At 50.4% G+C, this 18153-nt stretch overlaps 1 protein-coding gene and 1 pseudogene across 4 annotated transcripts in view; one reads left to right on the top strand and one right to left on the bottom strand.

The window, feature by feature from the left end:
• Dlgap2 (DLG associated protein 2) overlaps positions 1-18153 on the bottom strand; it is a 604909-nt gene that overhangs the window by 363674 nt on the left and 223082 nt on the right. The gene's annotated exons all lie outside the window — the stretch shown is intronic.
• On the top strand, positions 1908-2971 carry LOC124094144 (peroxiredoxin-2-like; annotated as a pseudogene).

Raw genomic sequence — 18153 nt, forward strand, 5'->3', positions numbered from 1 at the left:
GGTGGCTGTCGCAACCCCTCGCCGGCAAGGGAAAACACGACACAGGATTCTTCTTTCAGCAGTTTATTCAGGCCTTGATTCATGTATCATCTTCTAGCGACCCGCCGCGCACACACTCAAACACAGCCTAATAAAGCTCCCCGCATCCCAATCCCAAGCCGTCACGTAGACCTTTCTCATAGGGTGGTAAGGGACTGCACGCCAACTTTCCATATAAGGAGTTGTTTATCACAGGCTACAGTGGAAGCCGGCGCCATCTTCTAATGGCGGCCACGGTTTATTAGTACGGCTCACCACAGGTGGCTCCACATCAGATATCAAGAAGGTCTGTCATGCAGCAGTGGGCAGGGCACTGCACAGACGTCAGAGAAGTGCTCAGCGAGGCGCTCCCACCTGCCACTCTGCACGAGGACACTGCAGCAAGAGCCCTGCACCCACACGGAGGAACCCTGAGAGAGGCCCCTGTAGGAACTGGGGCCACGAGGTGTCAGATAAGCCAGAGATGGCCCACTTCACACTGCCAGTAACAGTGGCTCCAAACGTGAGCTCTGGCAGGGCCTCGGCTGCAGGAGCCATAGAGGGCAGCGTTGTCCCTGCGACTGGATGTACACACATGCAACATGTTGTGTGTTCTGATGATAGGCCCTCAGCCACCATCACGTGAGGGGTGGCTAGGAAGCCCTGAGACTGCCTTTGGGAAGTCCCTCCAGAGCCCTGGCCTGGAGGCGCAGCCCGGGGAGGGGACAGGGGAGTGTGAATGTGGGCTGGGCACCCATAGGAAACAGGCTGCCATTTGGATGAGGCCAGTGCAGATGGAAAGAGAAGCCCCTGCTGGTGGCTTGCAGCCATGTTCCATGCCAGAACACCACCCTGGGGCTCAGACACCAGTGAGATGCCCACATCACAGGCTAGCAAAGGGCCTTTGTCACAGTGGGGTACGGAAGGCCCGTCACTGAACATGGCTGACTTGATTGTCCGTCCTAGCTCTTCAGACACGGGGTGCACAGCCTCCACCTCACCAGGCCCTGCACATGGGAAAGGCCCATCCCCACCCAGGACCAGGTCCAGTCCACCTGGCTGCCAGTTCACCAGCCCTCAGGCCCTCCTGCCCATCAGCCAGGTGGCAGCTCCTCACGTCTCTCATCCCTTCTTTCCTGTCCCTTTCAGAGATGGGAACGGACTTAGGACTTTGGGCCATGTCCTGGTCACTGGGCCCAGGCTCCATGTCCCACGTCACAGTCACCCATAGGCCTCGGCACCTAGCCCAGGAAGGGAGACCCACTGTGACTCTCAGTGCTGTGTGGGAGCATCCTGTGAGTCTGCTGAGGAAGGTCACACTGAACGTTTTCCTACTGGCATCCAGGCCCCTTTCAAAGCTGGCTCTCTTTTAATAGGGAATTGTTCGTTTCTTGCACACCATTTTCTCAGCATGCATCTAGTTAAGAGAGTTTAATAGGGCTATCTCAACAAGATCTCTCCCCCTTCAATCACCGACGAGGCCAAAGGACCACGTGAAACGTTCTTTGAATGCCAGCCGGAGAAATCCTGTCTGGATGGCATGGTCTGAGATCATCACAGTGACACCTGAGGAGCCTGGGGCCTGACCAGCAAGGTGCCAGGGCTGGCCTCACCCTCCACCTGTGTGGAGGCTTGTTCACTGCTCTGACCAAAAGACCCAACAAGAACAACATAGAAGAGGGAACATTTATTTGGGGCTTGTGGTTTCAGAGGTCTCAGTCCATAGATGGCTGCCAGCCCATGGCTCTGGGCTTCAGATGAGGCAGAACATCTTAGAGGATGTTCTTTCCCTTAGAGGAAAGGCATGGCAGAGGACAGCAGCTCAGGACATGGCACTAGGAAGCAGAGAGACAGTGCTGCTCGCCAGGACAAGATATAAACCCCAAGGCATGGCCCCAGAGACCTACCTCCTCCAGCCACACCCACCTGCCTCCAGTTACCACCAGGTAATCCTTATCAGTGAATGATCCACTGATTAGGTCACAATCTAATCATCTCACTTCTGAAAATTCTTGCATCATTTCACATATAAGTTTTGGGGACACCTCTTATTAAACCGTAACAATACCCCTCAACCACAACCTCATCTACCATTCCTGGGGCTTGTATCTACAAGGGACAAGGGCATCGGCTGACTTAGATGGATGGGGCTTGAGGCTCAGGTAAGGGCTCAGCAGGGTCCCTGGAATGTGGCCCGAGCCTTGTAACTCAGTGCACAGGAACAGTACACCCACCAGGGCACGGGCACGGGGCTCACGCGTCCGCCTTCTAAGCACAAGGGACACTCACACACACTTGGCTTTGAGAACTCGAGGGGGTGCGTTTGTTCTTCAAGGTGTCTGTCTCTTGCATATGCAGTCTCAGCCCCTGGCCACACGCACATTAGAAAGCCCGCCGTGACTTCACTGCCACCGCGGGGGTGGATAGTGCCTTCAAGGAGGTCAAGCTCTCTGGCTACAGAGGGAAGCGCATGGTCCTCTTTTTCTACCCACTGGACTTCACTTTTGTGTGCCCCACAGAGATCGTCACTTCAGCGAACATGCTGAGGACTTGAGCAGGCTGGGCTGCGAGGTGCTGGGTGTCTCCGTCGACTCTCCGTTCACCCACTTGGCTTGGATCAACCCCCCGTGGAAGCAGGGAGGCTTGGGCCCCCTGAATATCCCCCGGCTTGCTGATGTGACCAGAAGCTTGTCCCATAATTATGGTGTGCTGAAAGGTGGTGAGGGCATTGCCTACAGGGGCCTCTCGGTCACTGATGGCAAGGGAGTCCTTCGCCAGGTCACTGTCAGTGATCTGCCCATGGGGCGCTCTGTGGATGAGGCTTTGTGGCCAGTCCAGGCCTCAGTGCCCAGATGAGCATGGGGAAAGTTTGTCCCACTGGCTGCAAGTCTGGCAGTGAACAATCAAGCCCCACGTGGATGACAGCCAGGGATGTTTTTCCAAGCACAACTAGCCTGTGTCCTTGGATTCCATCTGTGCCCCTACCGGGGTGCTCTGTGCTGACCCAGGAAAGGCAGGACCTGCCCCTTCCAAACTCCAGAGTATGGGGGAGGGCTGGTAAACCAGGCCCAGGCTTTCCACGTCTCATCCCCTACCTGGGATCTGGTTAATAGTGACCCCTTTTTATCCAACTGGGTACAGGCACATAGGGGACCAATAAACAGTAGGAACATAAAAAAAAAAAAGACAGTGCCCATCTCCCACACAGCCCCTTCTGAGCCCAGGGGCAATGGCGTCACCTCCCACAGCCCTTAGGTCAGCTGTGAGTTACAGGGTTTTGTAATTGCTTCTTCAGCTTGAAACAGGCCTGGGACCTTGGGGAGAATTCAGATTTGTGTTCACTCTGGAGCAAAGCAGTAAAAGGAAAGTTCAAGTGTCACGCTCAGGAGTCTTGGGACCTGCAGGGCTGGGTGCTGCCCTGAACACTGCGGCTGAGGCAGGCGAGCACACACTCGGTTCTGAACTTAAGAACACCTCGCGGTCTTCTCTGGCATCTTGGTTACTGGCTCTAGAACCAGTGACCTACTCAACATTTCACATGTAAAGAGTACTTTATAATCAAAGGCGGTTTCTGTGACCAATAAATGTTTTATTTCCAAAAACACCTTTCTGCAGGAAAAGGTTGAGAAAGTTCAACATTACGATTTCATCAAAGGACTGGCTGGAAAAGGAGAAATATCGGCAATCAGGAGATGGCATGAGACTTCTTGTTCAGAAAGTGCTCTCCAGGCTGCTGAAGAAGTGCAGCCCTGTCACTGGGTTCCAGAGGGAACCAAGAGAGGCCCAGGTGGGGCACCCCTCTTGTGGTCACCACAGAATGAGGGGAACACTGAAACCACCCTCCCCAAAGTCCACAGTGGCAAGTAACCAGCAAAGGACATTTCCTCGTGAACAACCGTTGACCTGGGGGTGGAGACTGTGGTACCGCCAGCTCTGCTTGGCCTCCCAGAAGTACCTGCAGAGAAGTGGACAGACAGGTGGACATCACAGTCACACACAGTACCTGGAGAGAAGTGGACAGACAGGTGGACATTATGGCCACACAGAACCCAGGGAGGAGGAATTCCACCCTGCAGCTCACAGAGAGACCAGAGAAGCACAAACAAGAGGAGACGCAGCAGCAGGACATCTGGGTGACCAAAACACAGCAACAAGGTGGCAGAACATGCCTGCCGACATCCACTCAGGACCCGAGTCACAGGACAGGGACGCCCATCCCCAGCATGCCTGCCGTCTCCAGAGAGCCCGCTCAAGCGGAGCAGGGTCAAAGGCACGACGAGGGAAGCAGGAAGGAAACTGCAGAGGAAGATGTCCACAGCCGTCGCAGCAGCGCAGAAGACGTGCGGCCAGGCGCTGCCACACCACACGTGGGCGGAGCCTTGACCAGCCACTGGAGGAGACCCCAGGGCGTTCAGAGGACGACGAGACCAGGAAAGCGGCACACAGGAGGGAGGCACCCTCTGCGCCTGCAGAGCAAAGCGCAGGAAGAGAACAATCGTAGGAGCACAGCAAGTGGAGGCAGGCAGCACCCTGGGTGGGACCAGAGGCACTGGCGAGACTGAGGTCACCTCTGAGAGGACACACTGACTCTAACTCAGTTTGCAGAGATGACTGCACCAAGAAGCCCTGAAGATGAGGCTGGCTCAAGCACATTCCGTCAAAAGCCACCCATCAGGGAGGCACCACCCACCCCAGGGGCCCTGGGGACCGAGCCCAGCCCCCATGCCCAGTCATTAAGCCCCAGGTCTCTGGAAATGCCACACCACGTGCCCTGCACCGTCCCCATCCAGGAGAATCACGGCAAAGACAAGGGAACCACATGCCCAGAGCCCCAAGGAAAGAATGAGTATGAGCCCAGGATTCAAAAGAAGTCCCGTTTCCTTAAGCATAAAAGTTCCCAAAAAAATCCTTAAATGAACACCCCTGGCCATGTTGAAAAGAGCCACTTAATGATAAAATCAACCAACCCGGAGATCAAAATAAAGAAGTCACGATGGAAAAGCCACCGTGAGAAGACAGGTCTGAGGAAACTGACTGGAAATAAACAACCAGCTTTTGCAGGGCTGGGCTCTCTGCTGCAGACCCAGCAACCCCTGGCCTGCACTCACATTCAAGCACGTGTGCATGTGTTTATGTGCACATCTGTATACATGCATGTGTGTACATGAGTGAACACGCACATAGGTACATGTGTGCATGTGTTAGAGTGTGTGTGCCTGTACATAGTGTATATGTGTGTATACACTTGCATGTGTATACATGTGTTTCGGTGTATATTCATGTTTACACATGTGCATGTATATATAGATCTGTGTGCACACATGCATACACAAATGTGTGTGTCATGTGCCTGCACATGTGCATATGTATGTGTTTCCGTGTCTGTGTATGTGTGTGTTTGTGTGCATATGTGTATGCACACATATACTTAAATTTTTGAGGTAGAGGGTAAAACCCAGGAGAAATGTAAGAATGGAACTCTTGAGTTTTAAATTTTCTCTCCTTTTATGCTTAGGCTTTTTAAGGCATTGTATCTACTGGGATGGAGACGCATTCATGTGAGGCACAGCACTGACTTTCATGTGTCATCAACTTATTCATCAAATGAAAACCCAATAAACCACATGCTCCCTTACACACGTGCACACCACAGCTGGCCAGCATTTTCCAGCGCACTTGTGACCACAGAGCTATGCACAGGGTGTCAGATGGTTCTTCCTGGGAGGAGCATGGGATGCTCCTGCCGACCTCTTTGCCAGTTTCTGTACTGGCTCAGTGTCTTATAATCTATATGGCTTTTCACTGAAAATCAGGTGATTTGATAATAAAAAGGGAAAACATCAAGTAAAACCATTCAAATGTTCTAAATATTTAAACAGCATTTGTAAGTTAAAAATTTTTTCTAATGAGTTATTTGAACATTTTGATTCATTTATCATGTAAATTGATAGGAAATGATTTTTCAGTCTAAGACATGAAGTCTAAAAGCATACTTCCAAGCAGAGCTGACTTGGACTCTGAGCCAGTCAGTAGCAAAGGACCTTTCACAAAACTGGGGTCTACAAATCCGCGTCCTGACGCGTGTTCCAAGTTAACCCGTCCACGAGGCATACACGTCCACTGGTCCATCATGTGGGTGGGTCTCTTCTGCTGTCCCCCTCTGCTGAGAATGCTGCAGCTGGTGATTGGATCATGATCCTGGTGCACAGGAAGCCCTGTTACCCTCAGGTAGATTCCAGGTCTGTGACAGTTCCACAGAGAAACTCTGGGAATGGTGTAAAACCAGCCACATTAATGTCCAGGTAGACCTCTGCCAAGGGCACTTAACCCATCCTTGGGGTTTTCTTCATTTCACTGCAAACTGCTCTGACCATCAACAACCCAGGCTGGAAACTGAACACTACAACAGCAGGCACAGCCAACTGAGGGTTCCCTGGACTCACAGAGATCCGGATCCTCAGGATGCTTTTATTTTTGTGCAGTGCTGGGGAATGAACCAAGGCCCTTGAGCACACGAGGCAAGTGCCCTACCGCTGGGCTGCATCCCAGCCTTCCTTGGAGTATGCTAAAGTAGGTTCTTTTCAGAAGACTCTGAAGTACCTATACCTCCTGCAAAGACCCATCTTTGGGATCTCTATAGGTAACAAGGTTTAACCTTTCTCTCAGTTGGGAACTCACTGAGACTCTCTGCTCACGCAGAGAAGGCATCTCACTACCAGCCACCTTCAGCTTAGGGTGCAAGCCGTGCTCTGCACTCTCCACCCCAGCTACAGCCTTGGTGTGCAGCCACAGGCTCCAGACAGCAGTCTGGCAGCACTGCTCAGAGCACCGCTGCAGAAGCAGGGGCCCATCCGGCAGTCAGACCCTGTTTCCCCAAGTGACACCTGGACCCAAGACCTCTGGTCTCCAAACAAACATCAGTGACCCCAAAGGCAAGCACAGGTGTTCTGGAGGAGGGCTCACAGCCTGCACCTGTACCCAGGGGATAACAGAAGCTGCTGGCCAGGAAGACTTGCATGCTGCCAGAGATGCTCTTGCCTCCTACGAGAGCTCTGCTGGCCTGGAGCAAGACCAGGGTTCCCTGGGGCCTGGAGACCTCAGGACACAGTTCAACAAACTGTCTTCAATGAATATGTGGCTGGTTTCCTCCTGAGTCTGGTGCCAGGTAACTAACAGTGGGCTTGCCCTCTTCTGTCCAAGGACAGTTCACAAAGGGAAGGGCAGGGGTTCCTGTGGGTCCCTGGATGACGGCCAGAGAAAGGAGATTTCCTCTCTTCCTTAGTAATCTGTATCGTCCACACTTGAAGCATTGACCCTCCAGGGTGACACATGCACAGCTTGCTAGGCATTTCTACTTGTGCTGATACTGAAGTGGCACCCCCTTTCTCCACAGAGAAGTCTTCACGGGCTTCTCCAGAAATCTTCACCATGGCTGATTTAGGACTGTCAGCAAAAGAGTCTCTGCAAAAGAGTTCAATGTAGATAAACTTCCAATTTTCATGTCGCCCTGTTCACTTGGCCACTGGCTGGAAAGAAAGCAGCACTCCAGGTGCAGGACACCCCCTCACTAGTTTTTCACAAACATGTATCTACTATAGTAGTTTGTAGAAATGTGTAAACCAGGCCTCTGGCCTTGAGCTAGGGCTTCATAGAGGTGTCTACATTTCTAAAATAAGCAAACTTACCAACTGGGCTCCATGGTAACAGCTGGCAGGGGAGGAAAGGAAGGAGAAGAGGCTCTCCCCTTCTCAGGTGTGGTCCTTGAAGGGTTAACTTGCCCAGAGCAGTGAGAGAAAAGCTGCTTTTGTGTGACCTTCTGCAGACTGTGAACTCCTGAGCCCCTCCCTTACGTGCTGGGTGTAAAACTCTGAAACTCCCTGAACTCGGGGTTCAGGGGACTGATTCATTTTAGCAAAAGCTGTGCCCTGAGCCTGGCTGCAGCCCAATAAACTTCATACATGTACTTCGGATTTGCTGTTGCCTTCGGTGCCTTGCCGCGTCTGTCCCTACAATAATACCACCCCAATAAAGGGTGTCATGGGCCAGGGAGGCCTGAGTTCAGCAGAACCACCCTCTTGCCCTATGCGGATAGCCAGGTCTGAGTAGCCAGTGGGGCGCACCCAGGATGCAGAAGCCCCCGCCTTCCCGGCCTTCCACAGTGCCTCTACCTCTGCGGAGGAGCACTCCTGCATCTCGCGCAGAGGAGGCCAGGCCTGGGCAGCAGTGCGGCTCAGACAGCTGGTATATCTGGTGGAAACAGTAAGATCTACACAAGCAAACTAACAAACAGACAGACAACTATTAAACTAAGACAACTATTAGACCAAGAAGGGGACTTGGTTTCAGTTATAGGGAATGTGAATATTGTCAATTAGAAAGACCATCCACAAATAAAATATTCAGTAGCAAAACTATAAAATCTCATTGATATCCAACAGGAAATGCTCCTATCAAATAACTACAGTTAGATTTTAACTTCTTAAAGTAAAAAAAAAAAAAAAAAACTCTACAAAAACCAGAGAACTTCATGTAAGTGTGATCCACTTCTACCAAATGGTGTTTTATTTTCAGTTATTTTTCTATTGATTTTAAAAAAAAATAAATGACAGCGGAATGCATTACAATTCTTATTACACATATGCAGCACAATTTTCCCTATCTCTGGTTGTATATAAAGTATGTTGACACCAACTCATGTCTTCATACATGTACTCTGGATGATGATGACTATCACATCACACCACCCTTGCTAACGCCCTGCGCTCTCCCTTCCCCTCCCACCCCTCTGCCCTATCTAGAGTGCATCTATTCCTCCCATGCTCCCCCTCCCTACCCCACTATGAATTAGCCTCCTTATGTCAGAGAAAACAATTGGCATTTGTTTTGGGGGGGGGGGGATTGGCTAACTTCACTTATCATTATCTTCTCCAACACCATCCATTTACCTGCAAATGCCATGATTTTATTCTCTTTTATTGCTGAATAAAATTCCATGTGTATATATGCCACATTTTTTTATCCATTCATCTACTAAAGGGCATCTAAGTTGGTTCCACAGTTTAGCTATTGTGAACTGTGCTGCTATAAACATTGATGTGGCTGTGTCCCTGTAGTATGCTGATTTTAAGTCCTTTGGGTTAGACTGAGGAGAGGGATAGCTGGGTCAAATGGTCACCCATAAAATAAAGGCATTTCTGTATATCAGTGAAAAATCCTCTGAGAAGGAAATGAGAAAAACTACCCCATTTACAATAACCTCAAAAAATAAAAATAAAATACGTGGGAATCAACTTAAAAAAAAAAGAGGTGAAAGATCTATACAATGAAAACTACAGAACCCTAAAGAAAGAAATCAAAGAAGATCTTAGAAGATGGAAAGATCTACCTTCCTCTTGGATAGGCAGAATTAATATTATCAAAATGACCACACTACCAAAAGCACTATACAGGTTTAATGCAATTCCGATCAAAATCCCAATGGCATTCCTTATAGAAATAGAAAAAGCAATCATTAAATTCATCTGGAAAAATACGAGACCCAGAATAATAAGAGTGAAGCAGGTGGCATCACTATACCAGACATTAAACTATACTACAGAGCAATAGTAACAAACACAGCATGGTATTTGGCACCACAACAGACGACTGGTAGACCAATGGTATAGAATAAAGGACACAGAGACTAACCCACAAAATTAAAATTATCTTATATTAGACAAAGGCACCAAAAACATACACTGGAGAAAAGATGGCTTCTTCAACAAATGGTGCTGCGAAAACTGGAAATCCATATGCAACAAAATGAAATTAAACCCCTATCTCTCACCATGCATAAAACTTAACTCAAAATGGATCAAGGACCTAGGAATTAAACCAGAGACTCTGTGTCTAATAGAAGAAACAGTAGGCTTAATCTTCATCATGTGGGATTAGGCCCCAACTTCCTTAATAAGACTCCTATAGCACAAGAATTAAAACCAAGAATCAAACTAAAATGTTTCTTCTCAGCAAAAGAAAACCTACATCCTGGGAGCAAATTTTTACCCCTCACACATCAGATAGAGCACTAGTCTCTAGGACATATAAAGAACTCAAAAAGCTAAACACTGAAAAAAAACAAATAACCCAATCAATAAATGGGCCAAGGACCTGAACAGACACTTTACAGAAGAAGATATACAATCAATCAACAAATATATGAAAAAAATGCTCATCATCACTAGCAGTTAGAGAAATGCAAATCAAAACAACTCTAAGACACCATCTCACTCCAGTCAGAATGGCAGCTATTAAGAAGACAAACAACAATAAGTGTTGGTGAGGATGTGGGGAAAAGGCACACTCATACATTGCTGGTGGGACTGCAAATTGGTGCGGCCAATATGGAAAGCAGTATGGAGATTCCTTGGAAATCTGGGAATGGAACCAAATGGTGTTTGAAATATTAGAATCTAATTTTTTTTTTTTTTTTTTTTTGGTACTGGGCGTTGAACCCAGAGCATTTTACCTCTGAGCTGTATCCCCACCCTTTTTATTTTTTATTTTGAGAGAGGGTCTCACTAAATTTCTGAGGCTGGCAAACTTGTGATCAAACTTGTGATCCTCCTGTCTTAGCCATCTGAATTGCTGGGATTAAAGGTGTGTGCTACCATGTCCACCTATTAAAATCTAATTTTTTCACATTGCCCAAATAAAAACATATCTAAGGTAATATGTACTCCTCCCCCATTGACTAAATCGCCTTCAGTCTTTGAGGTTGCTATACTGAACAGAATGGCAATAGAATTTACTTTAGGATCTGGGAGAGAAGGTTTCTAGATATCAATTCCAGGTACCAAGCAGGTGCCAGACCATGGGAAACCAGCTTCACTGACTCTCCTGATTTGGTTGAGACATTCTGTTTCCCAAATCATTAAAGCCAGACACACTCAAATGTGGAACACACTGGTAGTCTACAAACGGAAACAGATGACTTCCTGAGTCGGCTGTCACATACAACTTGAATCACACGTTAGGAACTTGCTTTACCAAGTGTGGCTCCTCCGATACCCAGCAGTGCTGGGTGACAACTGTGTAGTCTTCCAGCACTGCAGCATCATAAGGTGATGATACACAGTCCCCCAGCACCCCAGCATCACCAGGTGACAATGCACAGTTCCCCAGCCTCAGCATCACCAGCTGATGACACACAGTCCCCAGTACCCCAGCATCATCATCAAGTGATGATGTACAGTCCCCCAGCACTACCAGGTGATCACTGTGCAGTCCCTAGCACCATGGCATCATCAGGTGATGACATAGTTTCCTACCACTCCAGCATTCCAAGTGACGATGCAAAGTCCCTCAGCATCACCTGGTAATGATGCACAGCCCCTCAGCACCCTGCATCACCAGGTGATGACTGTGCATTCCTCCCAACACCCCAGCATCACTAAGTGATGAGGCACAGTGCCCCAGTACCCCAGCATCCCCAGGTGATGGCAGTCTCCCAGCACCCCAGCATCACTTGGTGATGATGCACAGTCCCCCAATACCCCAGCATCATCAGGTGATGATGCGCAGTCCCCTAGCTGCAGCATCACTGGGAGACAGACGTGAGTCTCCTAAGAAGTACACCATGCTGGCTGAGATGCATCCACATAAGATCCTTGGGTAGCGGAGGAGTAGACTTAGAGGAGCACAAGAGACTGCTATTCTTGGGGCTCTGGTTCTTGGAAATCTCTCCAAGACAACTATCAGTAGAGATTGCTAGAGGGAGACCTGGGTCAAAATAACTCCTGCTGACTTCCCACAACTCCCCCAAAACAATAACAAATGGCGCTGCAGGCAATGGTGATTGCTAGCACAAAGACACCAGTTCTGTCCTGAAACCGTGGCTGTGCAGCCGAGGCGACACCTGCAGAGCTCAAGTGCACTGCTAGAACTGGGATATAAAGGGCTAACAGACAGGCTTTGTTCTCCACTCCAACTTCACTCCACAGCCAGACGCCAAAAGAAAGTTCCTGGATCTCGAGCTGCCCAGAGCCTGCTCTCTGTGCAGTCAGGATGAAGAGCGACCGTACCGGGTCATCACAAGCAGTACCATGGCCCTTCCCCAAAAGCCAAAGCCAAGAAAGGCTCACTGGCTTGGGTCCCCCAGACTCAGATGTTGGCATTTAGAGCCGATCATAGTCAACACACCAATGTGCCTGAGAGACAAGCATGTCCTGTACCTTCCTGGACAGGTTTCAGAGTCCTCCCAGGAGAAGCTAGCAAAGCAGAAGGGCTGCCTACGGCCATCAGCAATGGGAGAGGACCACCTGAGCAGACAGCTCCCAAAACACCAGGCGTGGGGATTCCTGCAGCAGGAGGCAGAGAGCAGGGGCTCAGCGTGAGGCTGGGGTCCAGTGACTTCACACAAAGGCCTGGGAAGACTGGCTCCCAGGGGCTGCAGCACATGGGCACCCAGATGGCCAGTGTCAGATGCAGCAGGAAAATGGGGACAGCCCCCAACAATGAAAGGAGGAGCCACACCATTGGCCACAGGAGAGTGAGCCCAGGAGCCCGGTGGCCCAGGGTGCTGAAGTTTGGCGATAGACAGAATTCACCTGTAGAGATGAGCTGGGGTAATGCTCGCAGGCACCTGGGTCAGCAGGGGGCAGGAAGGGCCCACCGAGAGGGGCCTGCGGAGATTCTGGGAAACTTAAGTGCATCCTTAATGCTCATTACGCCACACCTGAAAGCCTTAGTTCCTTGCGCTGTAAATAGTAATTATCATTGTAAAAAGTGTGAGAATAGAAGGGCTACAGATAAAAACTTCACTTTTACATCACAAGAACAGCTCGCTGGCATGAGATCTCCCCCAGCTCTGCTCTGCCGTGGGTTAGCTGGGACCTGGCAAGCCTTTATTCTGAATCCCAGAAGGCCAAGACACTTCATCCTTTTCTTATGATTAACCAAACAGTTAAGCTCATCTGGACACTTTGAGGGCAATCTCACATGCCATCGGTTGCTTCCCAATGTCCCTGGTAGGGGAAGCTCACCGGCTAGTCTGTGCTCCCTGCAAGGTCTTCACTCCACAAGACTGAGGCCGCTCCACAATGGGACGTCACAATGAGTAAGAAAGCCACCACGGAGGGCCGGGCCCTCATGTAATTCCAGGAGCTCAGAGAGAAGCCCAGGGGTGGAGACAGGAAGCCACTGGTGGGCATGTGGGGGCAGAAAAAAACGGCTGCAGAAACGCAGGTGCACTGGGTGTCGGAAATGAGTAGTGGCTCAGTGACAGCCATGGAGCTGGGGGAGCAGGTTCAGCGGAGGGAGAGAAGACAGCACTGAGCATCGATGGAGAGAGCCCAGACCAGGGAAAGAGGGTGCCCCCTGAGCCTACCAGCAGGACCGCGTGTGCGCACCAGGTGGGCGGTGGCAAGGGTCCAGGCCTGGGCGGGGCGGGGCCCACGGCTGCCAGGGAAGCACGAGTGGTGTCAGGCTGAGGCCAGCGTCCGCGTGCAGAATGAGGCTGCCTTCCACCTCAGAAAGCCAGAAATAAGCTCTCAGGAGCACGAGCTGAGGCCACACATGAAGGACATCAATAGGAAGCTGCTTCACAGGTGACAGCAAAGCCGATGGCCACAGGAACGAGGAACACAGGGCCACCCTGGGACCTGACCCGGGACCGCAGGGTGGGGTTCCCCCCACAGGGCCTGGAGGAGACAGGAGCACCAGCCCGGGAAGCAGCTGGAAAAGAGGCGCAGCATAGAAGCCACAGCACCTCAAAAGTGAGGGTCGCAGCAGGCTCCGACCTTGAGCCCCTAAGAGATCTCTTCTGCTGCCACCTGTGACCCACACAGTGTGGCTCAGCCTGAGACCAGTAAGACATGAGGCCAGCTCTGGCACACATGCTATCAAGACCCAAATATGTGGAAACACTTTCAAACTATAAAGTGCTTTGCAAATACTTGCTTTGCTTTCCTCTTAAGATCTATTTGGAAGTAGGTCTGAAACATTTAGCACCTGTTCTGCTTAAGCTCGCACACTTAGACAAACAGAAACAGGAAGCACTTGTGTTGAGGTACAGCCTACCAGCTGATCACGGGTGACCGTGCCTGGGAAGCAGCAGGCGCATTTGTGCAGGCTGCTCTCATTGACCAGCTTTATCGGTCACTTACAGGGAAGATACTCAGTGACCTAAGACACAAACCTGATGCAGTGGTGGCTCATTAGGCCCACGTACATGTCATCTCTCACACTTAGTCCCTGAGGCAGGCAGCATGTGCCAGGGGGTCATGTGCTTTGCTCCTGAGCCTGGGTGACAAGAAACTGCCCTCACTGATGGTCCCCTCCAAGGTCCTGCTGTGCAGTAACCCTTGCCAGTCCTGGGAAATGAGACTGTGGCAGCGTAGCCCTGAGCAGGGCACATGCTTTGTGTTCTTTCAGGCTGCAGGATTGAAGGCATTTGTTGGATCCTGAGATGCAAATGAAGCCAGGGCACCCTGGGGTTCACAAGGGTCAGCATGGCAGGCTCCAGCGTCTGATCAGCCACCTCACTCCACCCTGAGGACTCAGCTCACCACAGCTGTCCTCTGCCCAAGGTCAGATGGTGGCAAAACTGGGCGAGCCTCAGGACTCCAGTCTCTGTTCAGGGATGTTGCCACGGGGGGCTCTGAGATGCACACTTCTGGGTGCCCTACAGATGATTTTCTGCTGTGGGGTAGGAACAGGCACAAATGCTATGCTTTGGAGACTGCACAAAGCAATAGCCGCATCCCCAAAGGACCATCACAAACATCTGTTGGCCTGGCTCTCCTCTGCAGGGATTCTGGAACAGCAAGACACAGGAGGGGCAGGGCCCACACGCCAGGCACCATACTGTGCAATTCTAATTTGCAATTCCCCAGCTAACCAGTGAGGATACCGAGTCTCAGGAATGTCAGGAGACATACTGAGGATATGTGTGACACAAGGGGACTCTGAATGTAAAAACACCTCCACCGTCATACTAACCCTAAATGCCTGAACACCCACAATGTCTGAGCGCTGACCTTGTGCTCTGTGCACTCAGACTAACCAGTAGAAGACTCTGGCCACCAAACACCAGCCCTGGGTCACGCTGCAAATGGACAACACTATTTTCCAAAGAACTTCCCACTTAAAAGGGCAATTGTACCAGAAACAGAAAATTAGAGTGAGTATATTCACTTGGCAAATATTTCTTGAGCAGCTACTCTGAGCAAAACCCACGAAGGAATCAGAGACATAAGAGAAACAAATTCCCCCTCTTAGAGGTGCCACAGCGTGGGGCAGAACAGAAACAGACGTGGCACTAGCAGCCGGATGGCACAGACATGAGGGGAAACTTGCCAGATGAGCCATGCCTTCCGCATACTCGAGGTCACTCACATGTCTGGCCTGGAGCCACCCCTGCTCCAAGAGAGGGACCAGCTGCCCACTCTCCCCTCCTGAGCTGCAGGCCAACTCTGGTGTTCCTTCTCCCAGAAACCGAGGCCCAAACCTCCGCCTGGGTTCCAGACATTATTTCCTTAAGTCTTTAGACACGGAAATCTTCGGATCTATGAATTCTGTTGGAACAATATGTGTGTGTGTGTGTGTGTGTGTGTGCGCGTGCGTGCGCCACATGCATGGTACTGGGATTGAATCTGTGGGTGCTCCACCACTGAGTTCTACCCCCAGCCCTTTCTTATTATCTATTTTGAACCAGGCTCTCATTATGTTGCTGAGGTTTGCCTTGAACTCAGGATCCTCCTGCCTCAGCCTTCTGAGTCACTGCAGTTACAGGCTTGTGCCATTGTGCCAGGCTTGACCATTTCATTTTACACCAAAGAATCCTCATCTTAAACCTCCCCTCGTTCTCATCTGTCAGTAGTACAGTAGGTTTTCTTCATGAGGTTTTATTTATTTCTCCCAAAATAAACAATTTCTGTGACTTCATTAAAAACTCTTTATAAGCTCTTTCCTAAAAATTCCCCATGTGGTATGAGGCGCACACAGTCATTCACACCCTCGGCTGCCTGCTCAACAGCTCCTAGCAGCAGAAGTCAAGGAACTGGATAAGAAGTTTACCAAGACACACTTCAGCCAGTTGGAAATGAGACACGGTAGATGGGCAGCACGCGCTCAGTGCCTCCTGCATGCCAGGCGCAGTCCTGAGGGTGTGCACGCACTGATGCAGCCAGCTGTCCTGTCTGATGGCCCCGAGTCTGCCCCGCAGCTGCCCGTTCCTGGGTGAGGAAGCAGAGCACAGCAGAGCTCAGGAGCCGGTCCACACTCACACCACTAGCTGGCATCGGGGCCAGGGCCCACTCGACTTTGGAGCATGTTCTCCTCTGCTCCACACACACCAGGAGGAAGGCACACAGCATGTGGGCTCAGGCCCCAACCACACCAGAGGACCCTCACAGCCTGCAGAGGGCTCGGGAGTCAGGACACTGTGTCCAGTCTTTCTGCAGACAGCAAGGCAGGGAAGAAACACACATCAAGACTCACTGGATTTAAATCCAAGATCAATTAAAACTCCTCATGAGAAGACAGCCCAGAGTGGAAAGAAATATGTTCAAACCACAGACCTGAGAGGAGAATACTACTGATCATGTACGAAGAATTCCTGCAAGTCGCAACAGAAAAACCAACTGGAGGTGGGAAAGGACTTGAGTGCACATTCCTCAGAAGGTGCATAAATGGCCGGCCAGCAACTCTTCCAGGTGACCAGCTCCACAGCTCCTCCCTGCTGGTGGCATCTCTCCCTCCACCCTGCCCTGTGGACCTGCCTGCACAGCCCTGAAACCTGGCTGCAGCCACAGACTCCCTTCCAGCTCCAGGGCCACAGCTGTGCGGGATTCATCTGGGTCAGCAGCTCAGCATCCAGCACATGCTCAACATCATGGACCTAACCAACAGGGAGAGAACGTAAAGGAGCCCGCCACGTCACCATTCTCAAACTGCGCTCAAGGGCACCCTGGGGAACAAGCGTGACACAAGACCATTTAAAGTGTCCCAGCAAGAGTTTATGGATGGGGGCTGGGGATGTGGCTCAAGCGGTAGCGCGCTCGCCTGGCATGCTTGCGGCCCAGGTTCGATCCTCAGCACCACATACAAAGATGTTGTGTCCGCCGAGAACTAAAAAATAAATATTAACAAAATTCTCTCTCTCTCTCTCTCTCTCTCCCACTCTTTAAAAAAAAAAAAGAAAAAAGAAAAAAAAAAGAGTTTATGGAAACAGCAAGACTCAAAATCCACCGAGCCACACAGCTACACCCTGTCCTGTCTTTGTGAAGCAATCACCAAGTTGGAGGTGTCCCCCAAAAGTTCACGTGAAAGACAATGCAAGAAAAGTTCAGAGGCAAAATGACTGGATTACGATAACCTTAACTCAATCAGTATGGTCATCCACTGATAGGATTAACTGCTGGTGCCTATGGGCAGGCAGGATGTGGCTGCAGAAGGTGGATCCCTTGGGGCAAATATTTGGTCCCTGGCAAGCAGAGCTAGCGCATTCTCTCTCTTTCTCTCTCCTCTCTCTCTCCACTTCCTGTTGCCATGTGCCGAGCTGCTCTCCTCTGCTGCAATTGCCCATCTTGATGTTCTGCATTACCTTGGTCCTAAAGCTATGGAGTCAGCAGACCATGAACTGAGATCTCTGAAAGGAAGAGCCCCAAATAAACCTACCCTCTAAAAGAGTTTTTGTCAGGTCTTTTGATCACAGCAGCAGAAACACTGACTAAAACACCAGTGAAGATCAGTGCGGAAAAGGCAGTGAGGGTGGGCTGCCAGCTGGACCCCAAAGTCGGAGGAGCTGAATGATGCCCACAGGGGCACAAATGCCAGTTGCAAGCAACTACGGCTATTAAGGTCAGAATGCAAATACTTCTCCTTCAGACACGTGTATTCTTAAAACAGCACAACCTTGTTAGCCCTAAACACTGACCAGGTTGACTGGAGGGCTTAGGTATTTATTCTGGAGAGACACTCAGTGGAAAAATCACTCACACACAAGGGTGCAGGAAATATTCCAAAAAGAAACTGAGAAATTGTGCCAGGGTGAACTCAATAGACTAGGTGAACGCAGCACTGTCCTGGATGGACAGAAGGACAGCACAGAGCCTTCACACACAAGCTGTGGACTGCACAGAGCAAGTGAGCACC

The sequence above is a fragment of the Marmota monax genome, unplaced genomic scaffold (genome assembly GCF_021218885.2).
Source record: "Marmota monax isolate L192 unplaced genomic scaffold, Marmota_monax_Labrador192_F-V1.1 WCK01_AAM20220418_F8-fsc00195, whole genome shotgun sequence".
NCBI classification, from domain to species: Eukaryota; Metazoa; Chordata; class Mammalia; order Rodentia; family Sciuridae; genus Marmota; species Marmota monax.